This window comes from Vipera berus (genome assembly GCF_964194415.1).
Source record: "Vipera berus genome assembly, chromosome: 13".
NCBI lineage: Eukaryota > Metazoa > Chordata > Lepidosauria > Squamata > Viperidae > Vipera > Vipera berus.
Window position 1 is genome coordinate 17,789,566 of NC_138216.1, and position 18,808 is coordinate 17,808,373.

General features: G+C 43.5%; 1 protein-coding gene across 2 annotated transcripts in view; it reads right to left on the bottom strand.

Annotated features, from left to right (window-relative positions):
• The window catches only part of PRKCB (protein kinase C beta), a gene marked incomplete at its 3' end in the record, with an annotated part of 192,908 nt that overhangs the window by 88,815 nt on the left and 85,285 nt on the right, over positions 1-18,808 (bottom strand). The gene's annotated exons all lie outside the window — the stretch shown is intronic.

The following is an 18,808-nucleotide window of genomic DNA, read 5'->3' on the forward strand; positions in this document are numbered from 1 at the left end:
CAAAATCCACAAAGAGGGAACACCACTCAGACCAATTGTTAAGCAGCATAAACCTTGTCACCTACAACATAGCAAAATATCTTACCATCTTATTATCTCCTCTAGTTGGCAACACCACCCATTGCATCAACTATTCATAGCACTTCGCCAACAAGGTTTGGAAACTAAAACTGGCCCCAGAAGAGATCATGGTTTCCTATGATGTGACTTTCCTCTTCTCCTGCATTCCAACAACTGAAGCTGTCATGGTAGTAAAGAAATGACTGCTACAAGGCAGCAGTCCAGGTGACAGAACCAACCTCAGCCCAGACCACCTATGTGCCACGCTGGACCTCTGCCTGACCACTACCTATTTTAAATACAATGAAGATTTCTACAGAAACACGGCTGTGCCATGGGTTCACCTCTGTCCCCCATTGTGGCCAATCTCTACATGGAAGAGGTAGAAACAAACGCCCTAAACTCCTTCGCAGGAATTCCACCCACTCACTCGTTTAGGTATGTGGACAACACTTGGGTCAAGATTAAAACACAAGAATTGGAAGCGTTCACCAAACACATCAACTCTGTGGACAGATACATCAAATTCACCCAGGAAAATGTTAAGGAAAATAGTCTGGCCTTCCTGGACTGTGCAGTATACATTAAGGAAAACAGAAGCCTTAACATTGAAGTTTACAGAAAACCCACACACCCAGATCAATATTTACGTACATGTTGATTCTCACCACCACTGGAGCACAAAATGGGAGTTATCAGAACCCTATACACCATGCAGCTAAAGGTCTGCCTACCAGCAAAGATGGGAAAGAAAAAGAACTAAAACATCTCAAGGAAGCTCTCAGAACGTGTGGCTGTCCCAAGTGAGCCTTCATCAAATTTCCAAAAAGACCCAGCAGGAGCTCCTCCATAACAGACAACGAAGACGACAATAAATGAAGCAATGTTGTAATTCCATACGTTGCAGGAATATCGGAAAAGCTCAGGAGGATCTTCATCCAACACAATCTACATGCACACTTCAAACCCAAGAATACACTAAGGCAGAAGCTTGTCCAGCCCAAGAATAAAACTCCCAGACACAAACTGAGCAACGTGGTATATGCACTACAATGCAGGGAGCCATCTGCAGATATGCACATTGGGGAAACAAACCAACCACTTCATAAATGCATGGCACAATGTAGGAGAATAAACCCATCTGGACAAGAGTCAGTGGTCCATCTGCATTTAAAAGACAAAGGCCACTCTTTCGAAGACAGCAAAGTCCCCATTTTCGATAGAGAGGATCGCGGGTTTGAAAGAGGGGTCAAAGAGTCCATCTACGTCAAAACTGAACAGCCCTCTCTCAATGGGGGGGGGGATATGACATCATCTATCTCCAGTCTACAGCACAGTCCTTTCAGCAGTTCCAAGAAGGCTCCACAGCCATTTGCACTACTCAGGTGAGCTTAAGGGCACAAATAAACCTCCAAGTGGCCTCAACAATTCTCTAAAAGAATACAAATGACCAGTTGTCTGCAAGGAGTATAAATCCTTCCATTCCCCACCATCCAGTCAGAGCTGAAGAAGCTTCTTGGATGAGAAGCGAAACGTCTTCAAAGAAAAACAAGAAAGTCCAGTTGCCTTGTGAAAAGGCACCTTTGGGATAACGAGGACCTGGAGGACTGAGAATCTCCATAGACGTGAAGCTTCTTTGGTTCTTGTGTCAGGACTGCCATCCTGTGACAGCCATGCTTCGCGAGCTGCCAGTCTGCCATTCACAATGTGGGGAGGGGGCTCAAGGGACAGATAAGAAGGGGCTAGCGTGAAGGGAGTCAAAACTATTTGTTGTGCAGTTCTGCGAGGCCTGCCAGCCGTTCCAAGGTCACACCATGGAATGCAGCAGCATCCAGTCCAGCAGGCCAGGGACTGATACCAAAGAATTTGTTTGAATGTAACTGGATAATTAGATATAACTGGGGGTGGGTGGGTGGAGGAAGGTGGGGAAAAGGGAAAAATTAACCAGATGTTCTGGGCATGAAACTTCAGATCCAGCTTTGCTACACTGTAACCACTTAGCTCTAGTACAGTGTATTTTCATTAGCAATGGATTCGAGAGTCTTTCTTTGCTAAACAACCAGGTTGGGACAGCTGACTTCTTGGATGAGAAGCAAATGTTTTTAAGGAAAAAACCAAGAAAAACCCCCTTTGGGGTTACCATGACCTGGATGACACTTTGGATATGTTCAAAATAAAAAAGTGACAAACGGTGCAAAATGATGGTTGGCAATAAGAAAAGGCGGAGTCATCTCAACTGTATTTTGATGTAGCCTTTGTGCTGTTTATTAAAACATTTAAAGGAACAGAATAAACAGCTACATGAAAGAAAAAAAGAGATAAAGTGTATAAGAAAATGCTAGTAAACAGTATTTTCATAAGATTTAAAATTTCATGAATTGATTAATTAATTAAATCCACAGAACTAGGTTCTTTATGTCACCTTGAAAGATAACCAGAAATCTCTATAAATCTCTAAACTTATTAATATTCATATCACCACTATTTATGACTGTTCCAGATAAATGCACCTCAGTACAGAAAAAAATAAAAATAAAAATCAGTAAATACATTTTTAAATTCTCTCCCATTGTATCTGACAGATGATAACTGCATCAACGTATTTATAAATATTGAAATTGTTTCTAATTACTCTCTTGACATCAAGTATGCTGCTCACGAATTACATCCATTCAATTGTCCATGACAAAGAACTTGCTTGGGAATATAACTTAAAATTCAGAAGAGGAAGAGCACCTCTGTCATTTGAATGTTGTAACATTGTTTTGTTTTATTGCAGAGGCTTTTTTTGAACAAAATAGACACATTAACTGTTGTTTGCCAATTTTGAAAGACTTTGGGGATTGAAATTAGCAGCATTGGAATTTTTTAAAAAATACCTGCAGGCACCAGGAGAGACACTAGGAGACCACGAGCTCCAGTCCTATCGTGGGAACGAAGCCGACTTGGTGAGCCTCAACAGTCATTCCCTTTCAGTCCAAAGAAAGAGCCAATGGCAAATAACTTCCGAAATCTTGCCAAGAAAATGAAGGGACTTGTCTAGGCAATCTCCAGGAGTCCACACAGACTGTATATTCTATTTTAATACTCACAGTTGATTCTAATCAGGGGAGTTTTTTAAATTTCCCACCTTTTAAAACCTTTTTGTAAATTTCTCTATATAATTTTGTGCAATTATTTTGAAATATATCTTTGTTACTGCCTGACAAATACAGTCCCAAATACTTCACTGAATCCTTTGTTGTCTGGCAATCTGACTTTTTCTGCACAAAGCTTTCTTCTTCTTGGGATATGTGTCTCATTATTACCTTTGGTTTCTGTGCATAATTTTATACCCTGAGAATTCACCAAAACCTTTGTTTTCGTCAGCTGTCTTATCACCCTTTGCAGCTGCATAATAGTTAGCACCACATCATCTGCGTAGCATTTTAATTTATATTCCTCTCCTTGAAACTTAATGCCTGATATTTGCTTATCTTTTAAACCCTTATTGGCTAATATGTCTAAAGTGATTGCAAATAGTGAAGGAGAAAGTGGACATCCTTGTCCTGTACCTTTGCTTGCTGAAAAAAATCTGTAGAAAGTGTTCCATTATTTATGCCCTTTGCCCTCTGCTGCTTATAAAAGCATTTAACACAAGCTTTAAATTTTTCTTCTGGATTTTGTTTATTCAGTACAAATGGGAATGACCATTCCAAACTGTCAAAGGCTTTTTTTCTGATCTAAAAGAAATATTGCTGCTTTTTTCGCTTCTTGTAGATATTTTCTATCCCTTTTATTATAAATTTGCCACTAACCTTGGTATAACCTGTTTAATCTATCTGTATTACCTGGAATATAATTCCGCAAATCTTCAGCTATTACTGTAGTAAGCATTTTGTAATCAACATTTGATACAGAGATTGATTTTTATATGACTTGAGTTTTTCCACATTATTGCTGTCTTATAAATCAAAGAACCATATGCTTCTTTCTATCTCTGTGGTATTTCTTTCATCTCTATGATTTCATTTTGGTTTAATCTTCACCAACACAATTCCACTAGGAAATTGTGAAGAGCGGGATGAAGAAAGAGGCTTGAAGCCCGAGAGAAACAGGAATATGGTTGGGGGAAATCTGTTTACTTGGAATGAGTTTAAACTCCAGGGACTGATGAATAGTATTCTAAGGTAGTGAAATAGCTTATTGAGGTATAGTTGAATGATTATATATTGCATTTAAGAAACCCAGGAGAACAGATGGGTTTAAGTTACCAGAAGACAGATTTTGTTTGAATTTTAAGAACAAAATTCTGACAATGATAGCAGTTTAGCAATGGAACCAATTATTCAGAGAGGTGGTGGGCTTCCTGTCACTAGATGCATTCAAACAGAGGGTGGACAGCAATCTGTTCCGCATGGTTTAATTAGGGTTCCCAGAGGGAGAGATGGGGTGGATTTGTCAGCCTAAAGAATCCACTCCCATTCTGCATTTTATAATTCTACCACTTGAGAAAGAATAATAGAATTAATTCTTAACCGAAGGAATAATTTGGACCTCCATGCTCCACCATTATGTTACTGCAGATACTAGCATGGAAGTAAAATAAGCAAATAGAAGAAAAATAGAATAGAATAGAATAGAATAGAATAGAATAGAATAGAATAGAATAGAATAGAATAGAATAGAATAGAATAGAATAGAATAGGAATAGGAATAGAATAGAATAGAATAGAATAGAATAGAATAGAATAGAATAGAATAGAATAGAATAGAATAGAATAGAATAGAATAGAATAGAATAGAATAGAATAGAATAGAATAGAATAGAATAGAATAGAATAGAATAGAATAGGAGAGGAGAGGAGAGGAGAGGAGAGGAGAGGAGAGGAGAGGAGAGGAGAGGAGAGGAGAGGAGAGGAGAAGAGAAGAGAAGAGAAGAGAAGAGAAGAGAAGAGAAGAGAAGAGAAGAGAAGAGAAGAGAAGAGAAGCTGGAAGGGACCTTGAAGGCCTCACTAGGGTTTTATAAAGCAGCACTAGTACTTTGTGTGATCTTGATTCTATGCCTCTGTTTATACAACCCAGGACTGTATTAGCTTTTTTGGTCTGGTTTGGCACAGCAACCAAACAGGATAGCTTCAGACTTCAACAGATGGTTAGAACTGCAGAAAAAACAATGGCAACCAGACTGTCTTACACTGAGGATCTGCATACTGCACAAACCACAAAGGAAATATTTACAGACCCCTCACATCCTGGACATAATCTATTTCAACTTCTCCCCTTGGGGCACCGCTAGCCTAAACAATTGGACACAATTTTCCCCCTGTGCCATCACTTTGCTGAACACCTAATTCCCACAGCACTGTCATAGGCTTACCCATGTAGTAGGACTGTATTGCCATTATCCTTCTCATCTTCTCATCCTACTCATCTTCACATCTTTCCTATTACCTTTTCCTCTTGGTATCTATGATTTATCACTTGTTGTATATTATGATTAATTTTATTTTATTTATTTTAATTCCATTTTAATTCCATTTTCTCCGAAGACTCAGGGCGGCTTACAAACTTAGCAGTAGCCTTCATTCTATGTATATGCCTGCTTATTAGGGCTTTTTCACACACACCCCAAGCAGCATTATTACAAAGTCAGCTTAATTGCCCCCAACAATCTGGGTCCTCATTTTACCTACCTCGGAAGGATGGAAGGCTGAGTCAACCTTGAGCCTGGTGGGATGCGAACTTGCACTAATTGCAGGCAGCTGGTGTTACTTAAGGAGGCATTAGCCCACTGCTCCACCAACTATGTAACTATGTAACTATGATCTATGACCTATCACTTATGCTTATGCACCGGAGACAAATTCCTTGTGTGTCCAATCACACTTGGCCAATAAAGAATCCTATTTATTTATTTATACAAATAGAAGAAGGCAGCAAAGGCAACCCACTTCAGTAGAGTCCACAAGAAGACATGACCAGGTAATCACAAGACACTGGGTGGGACTTGAGGCAGAATTCTAATTTTACTGTTGCATTGTAATCATTTTATTCTGTTGTGTGCTATGGGAGTTCAAGAGGGCTGCACTGGAAGAAATGAAATAAATATACATTGTAAAAACACAACATTTCTTCTTAATGTAACACATAAGAATTGATCGCAATGACAAAAATAGACATGGACCTACAATCTGACCATTGTTCAACAGCTTGACTAATTGTTGGAATTACGCAAATTCTTTGTTCAAACTGCATATCAGCAGAGCTACTTATCTTGGTTAAGGGCCATACGTGATAAATTTTAAAAAGTGGGACAAGGAATATGCTGAAAAATCAAAGTGAATTTCGGAGCAACTCAATTAAAGTGGTTCCAATTGGGTGCCTCTCCATTAATGTCCCTCTGCAAGGGGTCAGGCACTCATATTTGTTGCTCAAAGAGAACATATTTCTGAAGCTAACATAAACACTGAAATGCACCATTTGGGGAGATAAAACATTCTTAACCCTCATTCAGTACTACGAGCAAAGAAGGGAGAGTAAGGGGTGGTAGAGGGGTGGCTTGGTCAACATCTGTCATTTTCGCTGCAGGGCATCTGGCTGAAGCTTCTGAGGCCCTCCTGCTTCTTATATCATCTGCCCCACGGGAGACAGGTCCATGGAGGACCCAAACCAGATTGCCATTACTCTAATGTACTCACAACATTACTTCCTCCCTTCCCTTAACCAATAGCTCCACCTGGCCTGGGGTTGTCTGAAGGTGTGATTTAGAGCTGCACTGGGGTCAGGGGAGTTCCCTTTTAGAAAGCTCCGGATCCAAGTTAGGTTTGTGTTTGTGTCTGGATCAGAGCAAAGTGACCTCAAACTTTAGGCTGCTTTTTCCCCACCTTTGATTAAGTCTTTCTAAGATCATGCCCCTGATTTAACCCCAGTAATAAATTTACCTACGTCCTTCTTTCTGGGTTTCAGGAGCAATATCATGGCTTAAATGTTTAAACTGCTAAGTTTGTAAGCCGCCCTGAGTCTTCGGAGAAGGGCGGGATATAAATGGAACTAAAATAAATAAAAAAATAAATAAAATAAACTTGGTAACCTTGGTTATCGATTTTGGTTGGTTCAGCTGTGAATACTGGGAGTTGCAGTCCAAAGCAAGGGATGGGCATGCGGCTGAGGAAGGAGGAGTGAAACATGGCCGAGGACGAGAGACGTAGTCTCACAAAATGATTCAGGGTGGAGAGGAAGCCTTTAGGGAGGGCTAGAGATTGCCAGCCTTCACTTGCCCTTTGCTTCAAAGTCCTTTCCCCAAATCTGACTAATGGAAGACGTATTTTCCCACAAACTATTCCCCCATTTATTTCTCTTTCGTACCAAATCAAATCTTTATTACAGTCATAGACCAGCATAGTATTTCTATTTCAACTCATTATCAGTTTGTTCTCCCAGGCTGCATTAGGGCATTATCATCATCATCATTAAAATTTATATGCTGCCCAACTCCCAGTGATTCTTCCGTTTGCAATAGCAAGTCCATGCAAGTTTTCTTCACAACATTTTTGGAAGCCTTTGCCTTCTTCCTAGGGCTTCATTTCTATAACAGAGCAACAGAATAACAATTGGAAGGGACTTTGGAGGTCTTCTAGTCCAGCCCTCTGCTTAAGCAGGAGACCCTAGACCATTCCAGAGAAGTGACTATCCAGTCTCTTCTTAAAAGCCTCCAGTGATGGAGCACCACAAGTTCTGAAGGCAAGCTTATTGTTCTCATTGTCATGAAATTCCTCCTTAGTGTTCAAGGTTGCTTCTCTCCTTGATTAGTTTCCATCCATTGTTTCTTGTCTTGCCTTCAGGTGCTTTGGAGAATACGTTGACCTCCCTCTTCTTTGTGGCAGCCCCTCAAATATTGGAAGACTGCTATCATATCTCCCCTAGACCTTCTTTTCACTACACTAGACAAACCCAATTCCTGCAAACATTCTTCATATGTTTTAGCCCCCAGTTCCCTAATCATCTTTGTTGCTCTTCTCTGCACTCTTTCTAGAGTCTCAACATCTTTTTCATATCGTGGCAACCAAAACTGGATGCAATATTCCAAGTGTGGCCTTACCAAGGCATTATAAAGTGGTATTAACACTTCACATGATCTTGATTCTATCCCTCTGTTAATGCGGCCTAGGAGTTTCTATCTTAAAGCCTTTAATGACTACACCAAACTAGCTCTAACTTTCACTTGTGTCAGACAAGGACAAATTTAAGCTTCTGTAGCACACCATTGCAGCTCACAAACCATGCAGATTCTCCCCCTTTCTGCCAAATCTCTGAGTTATATGAAGGTGACAGAACAGAGTTGCAGGGAGAAATGTCCTTGAAGCCAGCCCGTGAACATTACCAGTGCAAAGGGAGAATTTGGGGTCAGTCTATTCTAGAAATATGGGGTGGAAAGATTAGCCCCTATGCTCCTCAAACAAATACTTCAAAATAAATGTGCACAAATATATATCATGGAAAACACATTTTCTTAGGACAACCTCTTCCCAGAGTAGTGTGCTTTAATTAATGCATTTCTAACTTGCTTATCTAATTGCTGCATAATTTGTTCAGCTTGGCCCTATGTCTCAGTCCATCAACTCATTCAATTAGCAAGTATCCAGTCTGTGCAATAAAAACAATCCGTGTGGGAAAGGGAGAAATTCACCCGAAGCAACCAGGAGAATTTGCCCTTCAGAATGGGACAGAGTGGTAAAATGATAGGCCAGCAACATTCCAGTCATTCTGAGTAGATCTACATGTTCTACAAAGATCTTCACCTAAGCTAAGGCTCTACAGAGCCCACAGCCAAGGTCCATGTTTGGTAGATGCAGAGGGACGCTCTTCTTCATACCATACATACATAGCGGCATGGCTCTATGTACAGTGTACCAAATCATACATACTGGTATGGGTAGTCTAGAGAAAAGAAGGACTAGGGGTGACATGATATCAGTCTTCCAGTATTTGAGGGGCTGCCACAAAGAAGAGGGGTCTACCTATTTTCCAAAGCACCAGAAGACAAGAAACAATGGATGGAAACTAACCAAGGTGAGAAGCAACCTAGAACTAAGGAAAAACTTCCTAACAGTGATAACAATTAACCAGTGGAACAGCTTCCCTCTGGAAATTGTGAGTGCTCCATCACTGGAGGCTTTTAAGAAGAGACTGGACACCCACCTTCTGGAATGGTATAGCAATAGCACTGAGACTTATATACCACTTCACAGTTACTTACATCCCTCTCTAAGCAGTTTACAGAGTCAGCATTTTGCCCCCAACAATCTGGCTCCTCATTTTACTGACCTCGGAAGGATGGAAGGTTGAGTCAACCTTGAGTCAGGATTGAAACCGCTGGCAGTCAGCAGTGTTAGCCTACAATACTGCACTCTAAACACCGTGTCACAGTGCAGGGGGCTGGACTAGAAGACCTCCAAGGTCCCTTCCAGCTCTATTGTGATTGATTGATTGATTGATTGATTGATTGATTGATTGATTGATTGGGTAAACAGGACAGAGCAGATTTCCTCAAACAGGGATTCCTGTTTCAGAGCTTATGATCTTAAGAAGGGAAGGTCAGCAGCCAAAGAGTTCTCTCCACCAACATTTCCTCTAAGCCAGTGTTTCTCAACCTTGGCAACTTTAAGGCAGGTGGACTTCAACTTCATGGATGGCTGGGGAATTCTGGGAGTTGAAGTCCACCTGGCAAGGTTGAGGAAACACTGCACTAAACAACATCAGTGCTTCTGGTGTGGGCACCAGAAGGGAGGCTGCTCTCCAAGGTTCTGAAAGCCTTTCTCCTAAAGAAAGGGCAATCCATGCTCTGCTTTCAGCCTTTGAGTGGCTGGAGCTTATTTCCCCCCCCCCCCAAATAAGCATAGGAATGGGAGTCTCACAGGCCATCATTGGAGGTTTGAGGAGGTTAAAGGTAGAAGTGATCCCAGCCACATTCTCGCTTTTAAGTCCCCTCTGGGAGCCCCCAAAGGTTCCCCAATTATAGGCAGACTCCTAGTAATTGCCACCAGGTGCCTCCTGGTCAGAAGGCAGAATGGCAGCAGCTTCAGCCACTCAAAGGATGCCCAGCCTTGGTTTAATTCTAAGTAGGCACTAATGGATTGGTGCAAAACAGAACAATCTGCAGTTTCAAAATCTTCTCATAAAGTGCCCCCATCTTTCCAAAGCCATCACAGATGGTTTCTTCAGTATTCCAACTGATGTAAGACAGTTCCCCCCACCCCCACCCCCCAAAAAAATGGTACTAAATCAACCAGGATACATGGGAAGAGAAAGCAGGGTCTTGTACTGGCCTGGAAGGAAAACACTTTTCCCCCCCATTTATTTGATGACAGAAGAGTTTAAAAATATAGTCCTGGTGTCTGACACAGGTTGGACCCTTAAAGAATATTGTTACACACAATACAACTTTTTCTAGCATTGCAGGTAGTCCTTGACGTATGCCACAATTTAGCCCAAGATTCCCATTGCTAAGCAAGACAGGTGCTAAGTGAGTTTTGTTCCATTTTATGACCTTTCTTGCCACAATTGTTAAGTGAATCACTGCAGTTGTTAAGTTAGTAACACGGTTGTTAAGTGAATCTGGTTTCCCCATTGACTTTGCTTGTCAGAAGGTCGCAAAAGGAGATCACACGACTGCGGGCCACTGCAACTGTCATAAATATGAGTCAGTTGCCAAGCGTGCAAATTTTGATCACGTGACCTTGGGGATGTCGCAAACGTTGTAAGTGTGAAAAACAGTCGTAAGTCACTTTCTTCGGTCCCATTGTAATTTTGAACGGTCACTAAACAAATTGTTGTAAGTCAAGGACTACCTGCATGTGGTAACTATACAGCAAAATCACATTACCTCTTCGCCCTCCAAACTCACAGGTTTAACTTGAAATTTGAAGGTAAGCAAGCCAGTTGCTATGAGCAATCTCAAAAGATTTGCTCTTGGCAGCTGCTGGGCTGCAGGAGGAAGGACCCCCCACCCAAAAGGCCAGGGGTGGGCTTTATTTCTGCAGCCTCCAGGCGCTGCCAAGGGTAGGTCATCTCTCCAGCTGTGCGAATGGAGCCGGAAGGAAGCAGCCTTACACTTTCCCAACCTGTGCTGCCATCTGTAGGCCAAAATAGCCATTGCAGCATGAAGCGAAACATTCTTAATCTCCAATTCAAGGTCACCTCTAATTAAGTGTCACTTGGGACTAATTAAGTGGATAATCAAGATGATATACTCTTTAACACAATTAAGTACTATTTTTAGTTCCTCCCAGATAGCTTAAAAGTAGCCAAAGGAGAAATCTTCCGTCCCTTTCTAAAGGCAGATGGAGAAATTTATTTGATGGGTGGAAATGATGGGTGGAATCAGGGGGGAGGGGAGATTATTTTGTTTCCAGCAAGGCAGGCTGCTTTTGCCCACAGCTCTTCCCATCGCTTAGGGACAACCACGAGGGATGATTGCTCAGAGCATTCAGGGTCACGTTTATGGAATAGGTGGCTATAGAAATTGCCTGGCTGGCTAGGTAGGTAGGTGGGTGGGTGGGTAGATAGAGACAGATAGATAGACAGATAGATAGATATAGATAAATGGGAGAGAGAGAGAGAGAGGGGGGGGGGAGGGAGGGAGGGAGGGGTGGGAAGCAATATGAGTCCTCAGACATTTTTGGCTGAGGCCCAATTTACGGATGGGCCTCCCCAGGAGGGAAATGTGGTCGCCAAAGGGTCTATAAACCTATAAACCTCCAGAAGGTACCTTTTCCTGTCTGGATGAAGGGAAACAGGATCTTCCGAGATGGGGCTGTGTATAAACAGGAGGCAGAAAAGAAGAGCTGCTGCAGAGAGAGAGGAGCAGCGAGGAGCAGTTTTGGAAACTGAAAAGCCAGTAGAAGATGAAGGACAACTGAAAACAAGACAGGGAAAAGCTAAGGAGTCTTCCAGAAGGGCGTAAGGAGTAAAAGTGCAGCAATGAAAAAAGCTGAAAGGAGGAGCGCATCGGAGGGGCGAGCAGTGTGCGCACCCAGAGCGAAGACCTCTGGGAAGAGTGTGGAGCACCCAGACCAGCAATAAAGCTTGAGAGGTAGGAGGCACCTAGATAGGGAAATTTAAGGAACTCAGGCAGCTTAAGAAAAGGAAGGAAGGAGAAGAAAGGTAGAAGGTTGAGGGGAGAAGTGGGGAGACTCCTTTCCCTCCCCACAGCAAGAGCAAAGCGAAACCTCTTGGCCCAAAACGGGCACCTGAGAAGACCCACGGAAACAGGGCATCTACAGACCGTCATCAGAAAAGTCAAGATGGCGGCTGCAATGATATATTAGAAGCGCTGCTTGCTGTTTATGCGTGATCACACCGACACAGCTATCATCCTGACTTGAAGTGATGGAGCATCCACAATTTTGGGAGGCAAGCTATTCCAGTGATTAATTGTTCTCACTGTCAGGAAGTTTTCCTTAGTTCCAAATTGGATCTCTCATTAATAATCTTCCACCCAATGCTTCTTGTCTTGTGCTATGGAGAATAAGTTGACCCTCTCTTCTTTGAAACACCCCTGCAGGTATTGGAAGGCCGCTATCATGTCACCCCAATCCTTCTCTTTGTTAGATTAGACCAGGGGTCAGCAACGTGAAACAGTGAAAGAGCCACTCGGAACTGGTTCCTTCACAAAAGGAAAAACTGGGAGCCGCAAGAAATATGTGCACATGCACGTACATGCGCACATGCACAAAACAGGGTTTAACTGAAGAGTGGAGCCAAGGCGAGATATGCACCTACCCTGCATATTTGAATTGATTGGTTGAACTTTTTTAGTCCCACTTTTTTTTTTGGACTGCACATGGCAGAGGACCGGGAGCCGCAGGAGATGGCTGAAAGAGCCGCATGCGGCTCCGGAGCCGCGGGTTGCAGACCTGTGGATTAGACGTACCTAGTTCCCTTAACCATTCGTCATACGATTTAGCCTTCAAACCCCTTAATACCTTTGTTGTTTTGTATCGTAGTGACCAGAATCGGATGAAGTGTGGCCTCACTAGTACAAAGTGGTGCTATCATGTCCTGTGGTCTTGATGCTCTCCTTCTGTTGATGCAACCCAGGACTACATTTTTGGGCAGCCACAGCACACTGCTGGCTCATACCTATGTGGAGATCCACTAGGACAACTAGAGCCCTCTCATAGTTACTACGGTACTACCGCTGAGCCAGATACCACCTATTCTGTACCTGGGAATTTGATTTTTCCTACCTACATGCAAGATCTTTTGCACACCACTGAACTGCATTTTGTCAGATAGGCCCCAGTGTTAAAGTCTGTCAAGATCCTTCTGAATCTTAAATCTATCTGCTAAAGTGTTGGCAGCTTGGTGTCATCTGCCAATTTGATGGGTTCCCTTCAATCCCCTCATCTAAATCATTTATGAAGATGTGGAAGAGTCCTGGGCCTAAGACAGAGCCTTGAGGATGTGCAGGTGGCTCCAGAGAAACAGCGGCAAACATCGTGCGATGTCAGGCATCTAATAGCCAATGCTGAAGAAGGAAAAAAATACTTTGGGGGGAGCTGAATGAGCCGCTTGGCCTGTAGTCTGCCATTGAGGCTGCCAGCCAGCAGCGACGTCCCAAAAAGCTGCTGGCTGAGGAGGTCCCTTGGGGGCCCGTGCAAGGAAGGCAGGAGGCGGAAGGCTGCTACAACAGCTAGCAGCTCCTTCTCTCCTCTCCCCATTACTCTAGCTCAGCGCTGACGAGGCTCCTGTGCTTAAACTACTGGTTGCTCTTAGAAGAAAATTTGGTCCGTCTGTTCATTTTTCATGACTATTTTCTTTGTCTGGATTTCCCAGGGAAGGGGAGGGGAAAGGATCCACTGGAGATCCCTCCGCTGCCGGGCACGGAGCTGCTGAATTGGTGCCAGACATCCCTCAGAGAGAAGCAGAAGGGAACTGGGGCAGTCTAGGGGGATTTGTGGGGAAAACCAGATTTCAAACTCAGGAATGAATGAATGGATGAATGAATGCATATGTGCTGGGAAGGAAGGGGCTTAAACGCACTTTGATGAGCAGAGACTGAGATAATGTGTGGCTACAGGGGTGCCCAGACCTTCTACGGAGCATTTTGGTAATGTCAAGAGTAGAAAACAGAGGTGGAAGTAAATATCAACAGTGAATAAATTCAGAGCGAAGGTAAAATGGCTGCAGGTGTGAATGGGACAGAAGCAGGGTCTTGTCCCAACAGGAGAACAGAGAGGGGACACGAGGAACAATCTGGAAGCTGCTTGGCACAGAGGGAAAAGAAAGAGATTACGACCAAAATTGAGCCCAAAATTTCTGTTGCTAAGTGAGACAGTTGCTTAGCAGTTCTGCCTCATTTTATGACCTTTCTTACCACTGTTGTTAAGTGAATCACTGCAGTTGTTAAGTTAGTAACATAGTCATTAAGTGAATCTGGTTTTCCCCTTGACTTTGCTTGTCAGAAGGTCGCCAAAGGGGATCACGTGATCCTGGGGATGCTGCAGCCATCGTAACTATGAGTCAGTTGCCAAGCGTCTGAATCTTGATCACGTGACCGTGGGGATGCCACAAAGGTCGTAAGTGTGAAAAACATCCGTAAGTCACTTTTCTCAGTACTGTTGTAACTCTGAAGGGTCACTAGAGAAACTGTTGTAAGTCGAGGACTACCTGTGCAAAGCACCCAAATATGTGGGGTTTTGCCAATGGGCAGCCATGACAACAGGCTGTGTTGGTGGCCTTTTGAACTGCAAGAGGCTGTGCATGAAGAACAAACACACTCAGGGCACAAGGACGAGGAGAAAGAGCTTACATATGTGTGTGTGTGTGTGTGTGTGTGTGTGTGTGTGTGTGTGTCTGTGTGTGTGTGTGAAGCCTTCTGGCTGTTTGGAAAATAAGTTGAGCCCCTTCTTCTTTGTGGCAGCCCCTCAAATATTAGAATACTGCTATCATTTTACCCCTAGTCCTTCTTTTCTCTCGAGTAACCATATCCCTGCAACCGTTCTGCATATGTTTTAGTCTCCAAGCCCTTAATCATTTTTGCTGCTTTTCTCTACACTCTTTTCAGGGGAAGCTACCTAGAGTGAAGGCAAAAACTGTTTGTGAGAGGAGCATGTGACGCTGTTTGACAGATTTTGGGTTGAGAATGAGCCAAATCTCAAATAAATTTAATAATAAATAAATAAAAGAAAATAAATAAAAATCTGGGAGGTACAGTTCGGCTTTAGAATGGGCAAGGTGCGTGCACCTCATGTTCTTGTTCTCCAGCTGCTCACTGAGAAACAGCTGGAAAAAAAAAGTTTACCCTACACAGTATTTGGTTTACAGCAGCATTTCTCAGAGCTTGTCATTTTAGCAGGCGTGGACTTCAGTTCCCAGAATTTCCCAGCCAGCATGAAGTCCACACAGCTTAAAGTTCCCACATTCTAGGAATGCTGGTTTAGAGAAGGCGTGTAATAAAGCAAACAGGCTCGGATTATGGAATTTTTGTTAGATGTTTTTGTGCCAGCCATGGCAGTTCCCCAAAAAGGTCATCAGATGGGAGCAAAGAGGCATCTTTGCTCCCACTGGTGGGTCAGGGGTCCCTGGCCCCTGCAGCCCCATTGGAGAGAGTTAATTGGTAAGGGAGGGGCTGAGGACCCCCTATAAAAACCTCTCCTCAGGGGCTGCTCTCTTCTCTGCTCTCTTTGTTCTCTCTTCTGCTTGCTTGCTTGCTGATCCATGAGCTCAACCCAGGCATGGATGCCTCCATGCCAGGGAACTCTTTCTATTTACTTTATCGTTAAATAAAGCTTTGACTGATTGCATCCCTGCGTGCTGCCTTTTACTTGGAAGCACCTTAACGAACCATCGGTCTCGTGAGGCCATCTCACAATTTTGTGTGAACATGGAGTTGAAAGTTGGTGGCTGAAGGTAGGAAGTGTGAGATGGAAGTGAACATGCAAGGGAACAAATAGAAAGCTTCAGCACTGAGCAGGATAAGACTGTGTTGTGTTCCCGGGGTTGTTTGACATATTTTTATAGATAAATGCATACGAAATGCTTGTGCAGATGCCAGAAGTATATTAGATAGGGGTGTAAATGTATGTGGGTCAGGCTTTTGAAGATGTGGGCTGTGAATCCAATTGATTTGTGGCCAATGTCAAATAGATTCTATGAGATAATGATAAGCACAAGTCAAAGCATTCATTGATCAAAGGCCAAGGGAGTTGACAGGAGGACTGCAAGCTAAATGCAAATGGCCCACATGCCAGAGCAAGTAGCCGATCTGCATAAGTCGATGGAATGTTTACTAAATTGATGAAGACATTTTACGATGTGCAAATGTTTACAGAAAAAGTTGAAGGGAGGGTTGGATATGTCAGGAGAAATATGAAAATATGCTGTATGCAGTGGAAATGGGTTGCTTGGCAAAGGAAGGGAGAGGATCAAGAATTTGTGGGCAGTAAATGAAGGTAGTTTGAAACAGAGATTGAAATGAGCGGCCTTAAAACCGGTTGGGCAACTGCAGCCCCTTTACGACCTGTGAACTTCAACTCCCAGAATTCCTGAGCTGGTTCAGGAATTCTGGGAATTGAAGTCCACAGGGGCCATAGTTGCCCACCTCTCCCTTAAACAAACGAAGTCCCAACGAAGGGGCTGATAATATGGAGAGAATAAATGGATGCGGCCGGATCCCACTGATGAGGCCTTCCAAAAGGCGGGTGGTGGTGGGGAGATGTTTAAAGAACAAATACCAATGGATGGAGAATGGATGGAAGTGGTGGAAGAAAGATGCTTTTCCAGGACAGGGAGAAAAGTGGAAGGGCTGCGGTGAATGAGAAATCTATCCCCCATCTCATATCTTTAATTTACAGGGAGTCCTCGACTTATGAGCACAATTGAGACCAAAATTTCTATTGCTACGTGAGATAGTTGTTAAGTGAGTTTTGCCCCATTTTACAACCTTTCTTAAGTGAATCACTGCAGCTGTTAAGTTAGTAACAGGGCTGTTAAGTGAATCTGGCTTCCCCCGTAGACTTTGCTTGTCAGAAGGTCACAAAAGGTGATGATACATCCCTAAGACAATGAAACTGTCATAAATAGGAACCAGTTGCCAAAAGTTCAAACTTTAATCACACAGCCATGGGGATGCTGTAACAGTCACAAGTATGAAAAACGGTCATAACTCACTTTTTTCAGGGCTGTTGTATCTTTGAACGATAACTAAAAAAACTGTTGTAAGTTGAGGACTCTCTGTATTTTCTTAGCTTTTCTGTGCTTTGTATAATATTGGTTACCACAAAAAGGAATAGCATGATGGGTATTTATGTAAAGTGAGTCCACCATCGTGTCCTGCCATTCGGTCGGAGGGCGGGGAGGAAGGTTTGCTGGCATCTATCGCATGCTTTCTCTTTTGCTGTAACCGCTTGGGAATTAGGGAGGGGGGGTTGTCTTCAGAAACCAAGCAGACTCCTTTCCAGCCATTTCCAGCCTGGTTCCAAGGCCATCATGCCCTGAGTGTGAACTGTTATCTGCCCAGCACCTCAGCATTCTCAAAACATCTCCTCGGCATCACAGTGGCTGCCAGTGGGCTGGTTAAGAAGGGTTGGGCTTGGAAAACCAAAAGAATTGCTTTGTGCTTTGTGCAGGACTTTCAGATTGTGCCTGACTTTACTGTAACCACTTTCTCTCAGTAAAAGCTCTTTTGAGTCTTACTTTCCTGAGGGACCAGCTGGGGCAGGTCCTTACAGCGATATTGCTAATTTGCACTCAAAAGAGGAAGATGAAGAAGGCCTGTTATAGCCTGAGCATCACTTTTCATTCCTGGGGACGGAGACACCAGGAAGGAGATGGAAGAAGCCACCTGTTGAACGAGGAGATTCCCTGGGTTGAATCCTGGGTAGGGGATTGTCTTTCAGCCAGTCTTGGTTATAATAATAATAATAAAATTGGAAGGGACCTTGGAGGTCATCTAGTCCTCAAAAATCAGTATTATCAGTCCGTGGCAATTTGAAAGAAAGTGGCCAAATTGCAAACAAATAAGTCTGGGGATTTTTGCTCTAGACCAGTGCCTCTCAACCTGTGGTCCATGGACCCCTGGGGGCCTGCAATGACTCACAGGGGGTCCCCAAAGGCTTGAAGAAACATTATGATTTAAATCTTGAGTTACGTCTTGGGGATCCGTGGCCATGGTTCGTGGCCACAAAAAGTATTTAAAGGGGGTCCATGGCAAAGAAAAGCTTGAGAACCACTTGCTCTAGACACCTCCAGTCTGAGGGACACACACACACACACACACATACACACACACCCCAGTGAAAAGGAAAACCATCCCATCTCTCTGGTTTTGAGGGGCCAATTGAAGGAAGGTGCCTTTCAGGGCAGTGGTGCCCAGAGGCAGGCACCAGAAGTGATCAATTCTTGAAAAACCACAGCACGTAAGGTTTTTAACAATTCTATTGAGAAAATATCCACAACACAGTAAAAGAATCTCAGCACAAAGCCTCTCCGAGGCCCAGCTGGCAGGTGCAACTAACCTCCCACGGGGTGTCTGAAAGGCTGGCCCCATGCTGCACTGCCACCACCCATGTTTAGAGGGGATCTTTTGAGTAAAAGAAGTCAGAGACCCCATGTGGCCCCCACCCTGCATCCTGATCCAGAATTGCCCAGAGGAGAAGGGCTCAGCAATGCGCTGGGCACCACAGGTCTCCTAGGCCGGCTCGGCTTCAGCCTCTCGGTGCCTTTCCGGCTGGACGCAGCTGGCCTCTCAGAAAGGGACCAACAT